Consider the following 13500-nt stretch of genomic DNA (forward strand, 5'->3'; position numbering starts at 1 on the left):
GGGGGGAGGGGACAGAAGAAGATTGAGACAGAGAGAAGCAGGCAGAGAGAGAAGCAACTACCTACCCCTGTGGAGTACAGGGAAAGTGTTACTGACCCAGCATGCAACAGAGCCCGTGACACAGAAGCACCATCGTTTCCAAGGGGCATGAGTCCTTTGTGGTCACAAAAAACAACAAGAGCAGCGGGTAGTGTGTACGGAAGACTTGGAAAGTTCCAAGCACTTTCCAGATACAACTCAGTTAGTCCTCCCCATATCCCTAGAAGTTAGTCATCCCCATTTTACAGAGGGAAAAACTGAAGCTCAGAAAAGTCGGCTGACTTGGACACAGTTACAGAGGCTGGCAGCTGTAAAGCTGGGACCTGGCACCCAAGTGACTAACTCCAGGTCCCACATCCTAGCAACTGCTTCCCAAAATTCGGTCAGACCCCCTTCCTGGTTCCTGACCATCATCTTCCCTCTTCATCTCAGAATCTTCTTGCCCTTCACCCTCTTCTCTTCTGCCCCTTTCCTCACTCCGAGGAAGAAGATGAACTCTGGCAATGAACTCTGGCTCATGACTCTTCTTGTTGAAAGGGCATTGGTATGGAGGAAGGACCACAGTCAGAGCATGCAGAGGCCTCTGTCCTGGACCCAAGTTAGCCCAGAAAGAAGCTCACACCCCAGTCCCTGAACACCCCAGTTCCCTCAGCTCACACATTGCTATCAAGCTCCAATGAGGTAACAGGCTTGGGTATGTTCAGTATATCCTAGACAACTGCTCAAATCTACCTAATGTCTTCTGGACTCTTTCCCAACAAATGCCGCCTCTCTCAGACATCCCCCATACTGCATCTTGCCCAGTCATAGACCCTTGCTCTGAGTGGCCCCAGTGTCTCTCTTCTTACAAACAGCATCCCTAGCCTTGCTGTCTTCCCATGACCCTTATCCTCCTCCCTTACCCCCGGCACTTGCAGGGATTTGTGTAACCACTCCCTCTGGATGTACAAGCTCCCCAAAGGCAGAGACAATCATCCACATTCCCCATGTGATCCTGCATTGTGTCTTTTTTGGCACGCATCCAGGGGAAACCTTGACAAATAGTAACCGAAAAGCACAAAGATCATTTAAGCATGACATCTTAGGTCATTCTTACAACAAACCAGAGAGACACAGAGGTTATTCCCATTTCACCATGAGGAAGCTGGGGCTTAGGCTAAGAAGCTCAAGGTCATCTGGCTCCCAAGGAGAGGGGCTCCACACTAGAATTCATTAGATATGCACCAAAGTGTCCTAAACATACCAGATAAGTGGCTGGCCTCCTTTCCTTCCTGCCTTTTCGACAAACCAGTCTTAAAAAAAGGTTCAACTGCATGGCGCATCTAAGTCTGCTCAACAAAATGCTCTCTTTAAGTCTCTGTCTTCTCCTCTTAGGCCACACCTCCAGATCTGAAATGGAAGGGGAATACATTTCTTTGCTGGGGGCTGCAGTCTCTTTTCACCATTATTCACAGCAGCTCTGCTGGCTGCCCTGGCTGGGTCTGTGTTTGTCTGCCTGCCCATCTCTGTTGTCAAGCTGGTCCTGGATCTGCCCCCAAACTACAGACATTCTGCAGAGATGGAACAAAGCGAGGGAGTGCCAGCAAGGGCCTCCAGGACTCCATAAAACCGGCTCAACAAAGAGAGTGCTTTCTCAGAAGCCAAGAACTCCTGTGATCTAATTTGTGGGTGTCACCATTACCTCCTCTCAGGGTGGAGACCGGGAGCTTGAGAAGAGAGATGTGATATGTCCAAAACCACATGGTGACGTAGTGACTCAAATCCAGCTCCGTGTGGATGACTTCCTGGGGCCATCTCTCCACTGCAACGCATTTCCTCTTTTTACTACCAGAATTTCCCCCATCCTGTCTTCTTTTAAAAACCTACATTCATGACATACTAACAACTTTATAGAGAAAAAAAAAACTAATCAAAAGTACATCAAATAAGCCCCATATCTGTCCGGATTCTTATGGACATGTATGCACAGATATTTACCGAGTCATCATCAGCACAGATAAGTGATTCCATATTCTTGTCCCGCTTAACTTTGCTCCATCTGTCTTGTATCAAATGTTTAAGTTTTCCACTGTATTGTTTTCATAGCATTTACCTAACTATTCTCTAATTATCTGCATTTGGATTATTTCCAGTTTCTTCCCATCTCTTGATAAGTGGCTTTCCTTCCTCTTGGGATTATTTCTGTGGGACTTACTCCTAAAGTAAAACACTGGTCAAAATGTAGGAATAAGGGCACAGCTCCTGTGGCCCCTTTATCCAGCCCCATAGTGCTCTCCAGAAAACCAGCTCCAAGTGCAGCAATGTTGGTGGGTACTCTGTTTTCCTATCCACAGGCCTCAACAGTGGATTTTATAAATTTAATCTATTTCTGGCTAAGATGACAGGCCAGCTAGTACTACCTCAGAGCTGGGTTAACTTACATTTCTTTTGTGTTTAGATGGCTAAACATTTTGGCTGGTTGCAGTGCCTCATGCCTGTAATTCTAGCACTTTCGGAGGCTGAGGCAGGAGGATCGCTTATGTCCAGGAGTTCAAGACCAGCCTAGGCAACACAGCAAGACCCCTGTCTCTACAAAAAATCAAAAATTATCCAGGCACCATGGTAAGTCCCAGCTCCTTGGGAGGCTGAAGCCAGGAGGTTGAGGCTGCAGTGAGCCCAGGAGGTCAAGGCTGCAGTGAGCCATGATTGCACCACTGCACTCCACCCTGAGTGACAGAGCAAGACCCTGTTTCAAAAAAAAAAAAAGAAAAGAAAGTGAAACACCTTTGCATCTGTTTATGATCCAGGCTTCATACATAATGATGTGTTCCTATGCCTGAGTTATTTCACCAATAGAGTCTTAGTATTTGCCTTAAAGAGCTTCATCAGTTCTGTGCTTAATTTTGACATGTCTTATCCATTGGTTTATTACAATTGTTTCCCTTCTCCATTAACTTCTCATTTTAACTTTCTTTTTTTTTTTTTTTTTTGAGACAGAGTCTCACCCTGTTGCCCAAGCTGGAGTGCAGTGGCGTGATCTCGGCTCACTGCAACCTCTGCCTCCCAGGTCCAAGCAATTCTCCTGTCTCAGCCTCCCAAGTAGCTGGGATTATAGACACATGCCACCACCCCTGGCTAATTTTGTTATTTTTAGTAGAGATGGGGTTTTTCACCATGTTGGCCAGGCTGGTCTCCAACTTCTGACTTCAGGTGATCCGCCCACCTCGGTCTCCCAAAGTGCTGGGATTATAGACATGAACCACTGTGCCCAGCCATCCTTTAATAAGATTTTATAATTTTTACCTTATAGATTTTATTCCTTTGTAGTTGAACACATCTCATTCTGTTAACGATCATTTTCACAGAATTTTCAAACACATTTGCTCTCGAGGATAAAAATACCATCTGCTTCCTCTGTGTTTTAAGAGTTCGTAAAACTTTTTAATACATCCAAAACTTATAACATATGATGTGAGATATAAATCTGAGTTCATTTTCTTCACATTGTTACCTAGTTTGTCCCAAGAGCCATTTGCTATAAAATTATTTCTTTCACTATTGCCTTTCCAAATTTGTCATATATAAATGTCTTCCAGGCCAGGCACGATGGCTCATGCCTATAATCCCAACACTTTGGGAGGCTGAAGGGGGAGGATCACTTGAGCCCAAGAATTCAAGACCAGTCCGGGCAACATGGCAAAACCCCGTCTCTACAAAAAGTACAAAAAGTTAGCTGGGCATGGTGGTGCATACCTGTAGTCCCAGTTCCTCAAGAGGCTGAGGCGTGAAGATTGCCTGAGCCCAGGAAGTTGAGGTTGCAGTGAGCTGTGATCACGCCACTGCACTCCAACCTGGGAGCAGTGAGACCTGTCTCAAAATGAATAAATAAATGTCCTCCATTCATTTAGAGCATCCATTTTCCTTATTTATCCTACTATTGCACAATTTTAATAACTACCACTTGCCTGCCTTGTTTGCTCAGAGAAGTCCTGCTCCTAAAAGATTTTCAAAACATCCTTTGATATGCATGTCCACCAATTTTTCCTGATTATTATTATAATTATCATGTTCATCCATTATGGAGTATTTCATTGGAATTTTAACTGCCAAAAGGGCATCAAATCTAGGCATAAACTTTGGAATGCTGACCCCTTAATGGTTTAACTTCTGATCAGAAGCAGCCATGTAGGATTTTGTAATTTTCTTTGAATAGAAATTGTGTCATTTGCAAACAGCGATATTTTTATCTCTTCCTTCCCTATACCAATCCCTCTAGTTTCTCTTTGTTCCTATATTGTTGTGACAAGCATCTGTTAAACTATGTTAAATAAGAGTAGAGATAATGGGCATTTTGGTTTAGTTCCTGTTTTTCAGGGCACACTTCTAGTATTTCCCCACTCTGTATCTGCAGCCCCTGTCTAAGGCTTGCTACATGGTTATACACAAGCAGGCTCTTCATCCTACATAGGTAAATCCCCCAACACATCTATTTTTAGTTTTCTGATGGTTTATAATGCATATGTAATTTTTTCCAGTATTTGTCTACATCCACTGAGACCAAACTCATTCATCCATCAAATATTTGTTGACTGATTATATTTTAGGCACTGTGCTAAATAATATACATTCTGATTTTTATGGTTTCTATTAATATTGGTCTCTCTACGTTGAATCAGACTTACATTCCTGAGATGAGCCTCGCCTGGTAATTTTTCAAGACTTTTTTTGAGACAGGGTCTCACTCCATCACTCAAGCTGGAGTACTGTGGCACGATCAGGGCTCACAGAGTCTCAGCCTCCAGGGCTCAAGTAATACTCCCACCATGTGATCCCGCCAGAGCAGCTGAGATCACAGGTATGCACCACCATGCCCGGCTAATTTTTTTTTTTTAACTTTCTGTAGAGACAGGGTCTTACTATGTTGCCTGGGCTCCTCTAGAATTCCTGGACTCAAGCAAGCCTCCCCTGTCAGGCTCCCAAAGTGCTGGGATTATAGGTGTGAGCCACTGTTCCCAACCTCAAGACTCATTTTTAAAGAGCCCATTCAGTGACCATAAAGTTCATCTGAAAAAATTAATAAAGAATGCTGAGATATCAGCCTCCAAAATCCAAATCAAACATCACCTCCTCCATAAAGCCTTCCCAAACCTCACCTTTATTTTTTATTTTTTTATCCTCACCTTTCTGAAGTAGAGTTTGAGGCTCCACAGTCCCCCACCCCCATCACCACGCTCCTTTATCACAGGTTCTGTAATACCACATGTCAATCAATCAGTGGCCATGTGTCTGATTCCCCTCAGGACTCAGTGCCCTGAAGACAGAGACGTGGATATATCACCAGGGCTAACTACTACGGTTAATGGATGGTAGATGCCCAATAGATATTTCCTAGTTAGGACATTCACCTATTTTTTTTTTTTTTTTTTTGAGATGGAGTCTTGCTCTGTAGCCCAGGCTGGAGTGCAGTGGTGTGATCTTGGCTCACTGCAACCTCCACTTCCTGGGTCCCAGTTAAAGCAATTCTCCTACCTCAGCCTCCCAAGTAGCTGGGATTACAGGCACAAGCCACCATGTCCAGCTAATTTTTGTATTTTTTTAGTAGAGACAGGGGTTTCACCATGTTGGCCAGTCTGTTCTTGAACTCCTGACCTCGTGATCCACCTGCCTTGGCCTCCCAAAGTGCTGGGATTACAGGTGTGAGCTACCGCGCCCAGCCTACCTATTTATTTATTCCACTGATGACTTCTGCAGCTGCATGTTTACATGAAATTGATCTGTAATTTCCTTCTTGGGATGAGCCAGACATGGACAAGCCCAGCCAGTTCCAAGCACACACAGAGGGGCTGTGGTCCAGTGGGCAGGCCTCCTGTCTGGAGTGATGCTGCCAATCTCCAGCTGCCTGGGCTCACAGGGACTGTGAGGAAGGGGAAAGCCTAGGACAAAATTATGAATAGTCCCAACAAGTGGGCAAAGCTCTATGATGGGGGAAGTCAGGATGGACAACTCTCCGCAACTCAGGCATCAGGACATCTGCTGAAGGTTACTAAGGCTCCATCTATCTGGCTGGACTGGGCAAGACTCCAACCCCTGCAAGTAGGACCAATGATGCTGGCTGCTTGTTATTAACACACACTGTGCACCAGTTGTATGTTTCCAACCACCCTTTCAGGTATATTCTATTGCTCCTGTCTCATACATAAAGAAACTAAGGCCCAGGAAGGTTAAGTAAGTTATCCAGAGTCACACAGCCAGTAAGTAGAAAAGCTGGAATTCAAACTGATGTCTCCCCACCACACCTGGTTATCATTAACAAAGGGAGAGGGCAGGGTCTCAGTCCCAATTCAGGATCTGGATATCAAGCATGTTAGCAGAATAGGAACCAACACAGAAGCCTCGTAGAAGAACTGAGACTCAGAGAAGGAAATGGGACAAAGGAACAAGGCAGGAGGCCCTGCCGTGCCAAAGCCAGAACAATGTCTGAGCCCAGAATCCTGGCCAGGAGGGATCTGGGTCTCCATTTCCTCAGACCAGACATGACCATAAGAGCTGAGGGCAGGGCTCGGCTGAGGGAAATAACCCGTGGAGCTGCCCTGACTGGAGACAAGGCAGGCAGGGTCTGGATGGGTGTGAACCACTCAGCCCAACAGACCCCAGACAGAACCAACGTGTGGTCACACAGGCTTTCCCCTACCATGGGCAACACAAGAATAGGAGGAGTCTTTGCCTTAGCAACACCATTTATTTGAATATTTTTTAATCTTTTTTTTTTTTTTTGAGATGGAGTTTCCCTCTTGTTGCCCAGGCTGGAATGCAATGGTTCTCAGCTCACTGCAACCTCCACCTCCCGGTTTTAAGCAATTCTCCTGCCTCAGCCTCCCGAGTAGCTGAGTTTACAGGCATGCACCACCACGCTCTGCTAATTTTATGTTTTTAGTAGAGTCGGGGTTTCTCCCTGTTGGTCAGGCTGGTCTTGAACTCCTGATCTCAGGTAACCCACCCGCCTCGAACTCCCAAAGTGCTGGGATTACAGGCGTGAGCCTAAAAAAACTTTAAAAATATTATCTGGTGCTCTCCATGTTCAGAGAAATTTCTCTAGTAACAAACTACAGAAATTATTCCTGAAAGTACAGCCTTAACGCAACATTTAAACCAGGAGTCCTCTGTGTGGTCATAGCTCGCGAGGCTTTAGGAGGCCTGCAGCTCACACAGGCAAAGTAAAAACTAGGAGTTTTGATGTGCATGAATACAGAAGTGGGGCATGTTTCTGAAGAGAAAGTCCATAGCCTCCATCATATCCCCAAAGAAGTCTGTTGGCCACCAACAATGTTAAGAACAATTAACTGATCCAAATGGACCTACAAAGTCAGCTCAATGGTGGGGCATGGAGGCTCACACCTGTAATCCCAGCACTTTAGGAAACTCAGGCAAGAGGATCACTTGAGGCCAGGAGTTCGAGATCAGCCTGGGAAGCATGGTGAGATGCCTGTCTCTACAAAAAAAAAAAAAAAAAAAAAAAGTTTTACTTAAAAAAAAAAATTAGCTGGACATGGCGGCCATGTGTCTGTCATCCCAGCTACTAAAGAGGCTGAGGTGGGAGGATCACTTGAACCCAGGAGTTTGAGGCTGTGTGGAGTCTGAAGCAGTGAACCATGGCTGTGCCACTGTACTCCAATCTGGGTGACAGGGCAAGGCCCTGTGTCAAAAATAAACAAAAAATTTAAGAAACTCAGTTAAATAAGTGGAGGCTAGGACAGCAATGCTTAGCCAAAACAGTAAGCTCAGTCTGGGCGCCGTGGCTCATGTCTGTAATCCCAGCACTTTGGGAGGCCGAGGCAGGTAGATCATGAGGTCAAGAGATCAAGACCATCCTGGCCAACATGGTGAAACCCTGTCTCTACTAAAAATACAAAACTCAGCCAGGCGTGGTGGCATATGCCTGTGGTCCCAGCTACTGGGAAGGCTGAGGCGGAAGAATTGCTTGAACCCAGGAGGCAGAAGTTGCAGTGAGCTGAGATTGCGCCACTGCACTCCAGCCTGGCGACAGAGCAAGACTCTGTCTCAAAAACAAACAAACAAACAAACAAAAAAACAGCTCAACCCACCAAATGTGCCCAAAGAAATTCTGTAGCCACAAACCCTATTCTACTCTCTCGGAGCATTTAGAAAGAATATGGCCACTATTGAAGCCAAAAAAGTGATTGAGTGGATCAGGGCATCTCATCTTCACTACTTCAATAGAAGACAGGTTCAATTTCATTGCAATAGTTAGAAGTATCATCTTTATAACAGTTGGTGGATTCTTGGCTAATATCAGTGGAAGGGCAGGTGTCATTTCCTCCACTTTCTCGCTCCCCAAAGGTAGGCCCCACCTGGAGCTGATCAGAAATGCATCTGGGGGGCTGGGTGCGGTGACTCATGCCTGTAATCCCAACACTTTGGGAGGCTGAGGTGGGCAGATCACGAGGTCAGAAGTTTGAGACCAGTCTGGCCAACATAGAAGAAACCCCGCCTCTACTAAAAATACAAAAAATTAGCCAGGTGTGGTGGTGTGCACCTGAGTCCCAGCTACTCAGGAGGCTGAAGCAGGAGAATCACGTGAACCTGGGAGGCAGAGGTTGCAGTGAGCCAAGATTGCGCCATTGCACTCCAGCCCGGTCAATAGTGTGAGACTTTGTCTCAAAAAAAAAAAAAAGAAAAAGAAAACAAAACAAAAGAAAGAGATGCATCTGGGGCCTCACCTGCACTTGCTGGATCAGAATCTGCGTAACAAGAGCTCTAGACTCAAAGAGATTCATGTGCATCTTGAAGTTTGAGAAGCACTGCTATGCTTGCATTGGCCAAAATTTATGCAAGAAAAAAATGAAAGATAAGAGAAAAATTAAAAGTGAAAACACAATTAAAAAATAAGAATGTAAGCAAATGTTGGGCAAGAAAAGGAACGCCAGATCGGGTGTGGCAGCTCATGCCGATCATCACAGCACTTTGGGAGGCCAAGGTGGGCAGATCACCTGAAGAATTTGAAACCAGCCTGACCAACATGGAGAAACCCCGTCTCTATTAAAAATATAAAATTAGCAGGGCATGGTGGCACGCACCTGTAATCCCAGCTACTCAGGAGCCTGAGGCAGGAAAATTGCTTGAACCCGGGAGGCGGAGGTTACAGTGAGCCAAGATCGCACCACTACACTCCAGCCTGGGCAACAAGAAAGAAATTCCATCTCAAAAACAACAACAACAAAGAGAGAGAGAGAGAGACAGAAGGAAAGCCAAAAGTGGACCCTTTGGGGGATAAAATCTCATGAAATTAATAAACCACGGGCCCAATTAATTTCAAAGGAATAAAATAGAAAAGTTAGAAAAGACCCAATAAAAGAGCCATGATACAAGGCATTTTATGTGCAATCTTCAGATAATAACTTTGCAAGAGAAAATCATCAGCATGTTACTTACAAATTTACGAGACACCCAAATGAAAGCAAAAGGAGAGACATGAACTGAGTGACCACAGAAGACAAATCAGAATCAGCGAAAAACAACCAAAGGGAAAGCACCTGGGCTTAAAGCATCCTTGGAGAGTCTTTCAATAATGTGTAAACATTTTTTAGACCCTTATATATATATAGGCAACTTTTTTTTAATGTGCCATAAAGCGCAGGCCTCCCTCAACATCACTCTGTTTCTAGAGGGCACCTCTGTTACAAGCCTGGTTCACATCTTTCAGGCCTCTTTTACACGAATAAGTGATTCCATCAAAAATATGATACTATCAAAAATATGATACCATTTTGTGTGTTTTCTTTCTCAAACGTAGTGTCACCCTGTACCTGTCACTCTGCAACTTGCTTTTTTCACCCAAAATTACACTTCTGAGATCTAGTCTTATGACTAGTTACTAAGTTAATATATTCCTTTTAGTTATTCGTGCAGCATTTTCCCAACTTCTTTGACTGAATCACACAGTAAGAACTACACTTTATATTATAATCTAGTTCACATTTGTGAATACCCAAAACCGAAACAAAAGCTCACCAAATATTCAGCCACATTATGTGCAATGCACTCCATTATCTTCTTTTGTTTCACACAGTGTCAAAACCCACTAAGGTATTTTATTGACCCACTGAAGGTCTGAACAGCCCACGTTTTATTTAGTCCATCTCCCACTGAGGGATATTTACATTGTTGTCTTCAATTTTCCACAATTACAATAATGTCCAATGAACATTGTACATGTGAGTGTTTCTCTAGGACTGATACCTACTAGTGGAACTGCTGAGTCCTAGGAGATGGGCATTTATAATTTAGATAAATATCACAAATGCCTTCCAAAGCTGTATCCATTTATTCTTACCAGCAATGTATGGAAGTAATTTTTGTTTACACTCTCACCAAATCAGTGTATTATTAAATATTTTGATCTCTTCCAATCTGATAGGTTACAAATGCCTTCTTATTGTAGCTAATTTATATTTTTTATAAGAGAGTTGTGCATCTTTTCATATATTTAAGAGCCACTTATACTTCTTTTCTGTGAATTTCTATCCATGTCCTTTTGCCCATTTTTCAATAGCCCTTTTAATTTATTTTTAAGAGTTCTTTGTATATTAAGAAAATTAACCCCTTTCATCATATTTTCCAAATTATTTTTCTCAGATTATCATGTATCTTTTGACTTTGTTTATGAGGTTATTCTCATGAAGCGGTTCTCATTTTTATACTGTCAAATGTATCAATCTTTATGTTACAGCGTCTGGGATTTGTGTCAAACTTCGAAAGATCTCTCTATGCCAAGATAATAGAAAAATTCTTCTATGGCTTTTACACTTTCATTCTTTATTTAACTATTTGACCTATACTTATTAGGCTTATTCTGGTTTAAAGCACAAATTAGGGATCCTGCTCTTTCTTATCTCCCAGATAGCTATCTGGTTGTGAAAATCCTATATTTCTCCATACATCTGAAATACTGCCTTTACCACAAAATACGCACACGCGTACACACACCCTTATTTATTTCAGGCTCTCTATTCTGTCTCCACTTGTTCAGCCGATTAGTACCGGTTATGTCAGTTATTGTAGTTTTTTAAAATGCTTACTATCTATCAGAGCTAGACCTTTCTTTTTCTTTTTCATGCAAGCTAATTTTTCCACATGAACTTAGAATCAGCTTTTCTATGCCAAAAATAATCCTAGTGGTAATTTTATTGTGATCACACTGTACATGTATAGGAAAAGTGACATTTTTATAACACTGACTCTTTCTAGCCAAGATTATCTTTCTCTTTAAGTCTTTTATGCCCCTAGGTAGCACTGAAGTTATATATTAATATAATTTTATTAAGCTTATAACTAGATATTTTATCTCTTTTGTTGCTTATACAAGTGGGATTTTTTTTTCTTCCATCACATTTTCTAGCTGAATATTTATGGGGGAGAACTACTGATTTTTGTGCATTAATTATGGGTCAAACTACCTTACTGAATTCTCTTATCTTTTAGTTTTGCCTTTTCCTTCTCAGTTTTATACCTTTTATCTAATTATACCAGCTTATCGCCCCCCCCAAACAAGGTTATATAATTATGGTTCTTAATCGGGATTTTAATGGGATTGCATCTAGCATTCACCATTTTAATACTAAGCAAAATTTGTCCACTTGCTTGAGAAAAATGTATTCTCCCACGTTGAGGAGGTATCCAATTATTCCTATAGCAGTTTTTATTAGAAACAAATGTCTAATTTTTCATAAACCTTTTCAGCATCTTATTTTCTCCTTAGAGCCTTTAGTACGATGAATTTTTATTAACAGAAATCCTAAAGTTAGCCTATCCTTACCTTCCTGTTCTGGAGCTCCCGTGACCATGCCATACTTTCAATGGGCTGCTGGGTTCTAACTGTGTTATTAGAATGTCACATCTTCGGTATTCAAAACAGAGACCACTTTGTGGCTCTGTGTACACACCTGTTCTTTTGTCACATTTTGTTACACTAGCTTCATAAAAAGACTTTAAGTGCTCTTTCTCTGCTCTAGGACAATGTAAATAGCATTGGAATCACCTGTGCCTTCAATATTTGAAAACATTTACCTGTGAAACCATCTGGTCCTGGGACTGTTTTAAGGACGAGCTCTTTGATAACTTTCTCCATTTCTTCTATGGTAATTGGTCTGTTTAAATTTTATTCTATTCTGGTGTCTGGGTTTTTTGTTGTTTTTTTTTAAGAACACATATTTTCATGTTATATAAACTATTTCTAAACATAGAAAAAGATCCTACCAGCATCACTATAAGAAGTAAATATAGCCTCCACCCCAAACCTTACCAGGACAACGCCCAGCCAGCCTGGTTCCTAGCTTCTGCACCCCTCCTCCCCGCCCTTTTTAAGGCCTCATCTTTTCTCACCAACAGATTCACAAAAAAAAGAGGACAGACAGGTTTGCAACAAACCAGAAACACACTCCAAAGAAACACGGGGGCTGCCCCCTCCACCCCACTCCAGCGCCATCAGGAAACTCACCTTCCTTTCTCTTATGTACCCAAATGGCCCATTCCCCTGTCAGTGGAGGCCCTTCCAATTTTGTCTGGGCTTCTTTTTCTGAGACTTCACCAGCCCCTACCCCATGGCTGAAGCCAGCAGCCCACCCCACTCTACTCATTCCAAATCCTCTGGCTCCTTTGCACAGTATGAAGGGATCCATGTGTATTCATTCACCAGGAAACCGCCAGAGGCTGGGGTGCCTGTTATACAAGGGTCCTGCTCTCTAAAAGTGCGTTATCTGAGTGAAGGGTTAGGACCTGTCCACAATTTACAATAAGCCCCCTAGGAAACAGCCCAGAACGCCCAGGCAGTAAATAGTGCAGCAGAGAGTGATCCAGGGGTGTGGAGAGGAGGAACGACTCGCTGGCCAGGAAAGCCACATCCAGCAAGAGACTGAGGGCAAGGCCAAAGGCGAGCATCTGCCCGGCCAGAACAGGGGCCAGATAAGCCTGAAACACATGGGCCCTGGAGCCCCAGCAAGAGGTTTGGACATGACACAGCAGACAACCAGAGCCCCTGTGGGCTCCATGGAGTAACAGGAAGAAAGTGGTGTTTTGGTCACACCCCCCAACAGTCTATGATGCCAGACTTGCATTCACAGAAATGGCTAGCTGTGCCAAGAACTCGGTGAGCTGCGGGGGTGTGAATGAACCACAACCCTACGCTGATGCCACAAGTGACAATGAACACACACACACACAATTCTAGGCTCTAATGACAGAGAGCAGACTGGAATCATACCACAGCACTAGGGTTTAAATCGTTTATTGCACTACACAATAAAAACCACATTGCCACAAATCTCTAACCTCAGGGGGCATCGGTGCTAGCCCAGCACTTCTCAAACTTAATGTGCACCCAATCACCTGAAGGTCTTGTTAAAACTGCAGATTCTGATATCCACAACTGTGGATGTGGATGGTACCTAAGGTTCTGCATACTTCTTT

The 13500-nt window shown here is 43.4% G+C and overlaps 1 protein-coding gene and 1 pseudogene across 16 annotated transcripts in view; both read right to left on the reverse strand.

Annotated features, from left to right (window-relative positions):
• Positions 1-13500, reverse strand: part of TRERF1 (transcriptional regulating factor 1) — a 237929-nt gene that overhangs the window by 190223 nt on the left and 34206 nt on the right. The gene's annotated exons all lie outside the window — the stretch shown is intronic.
• LOC119473964 lies at positions 7074-7152 on the reverse strand (annotated as a pseudogene).

This window comes from Cebus imitator, unplaced genomic scaffold, assembly GCF_001604975.1.
Source record: "Cebus imitator isolate Cc_AM_T3 unplaced genomic scaffold, Cebus_imitator-1.0 Scaffold197, whole genome shotgun sequence".
Classification (NCBI taxonomy): Eukaryota; Metazoa; Chordata; class Mammalia; order Primates; family Cebidae; genus Cebus; species Cebus imitator.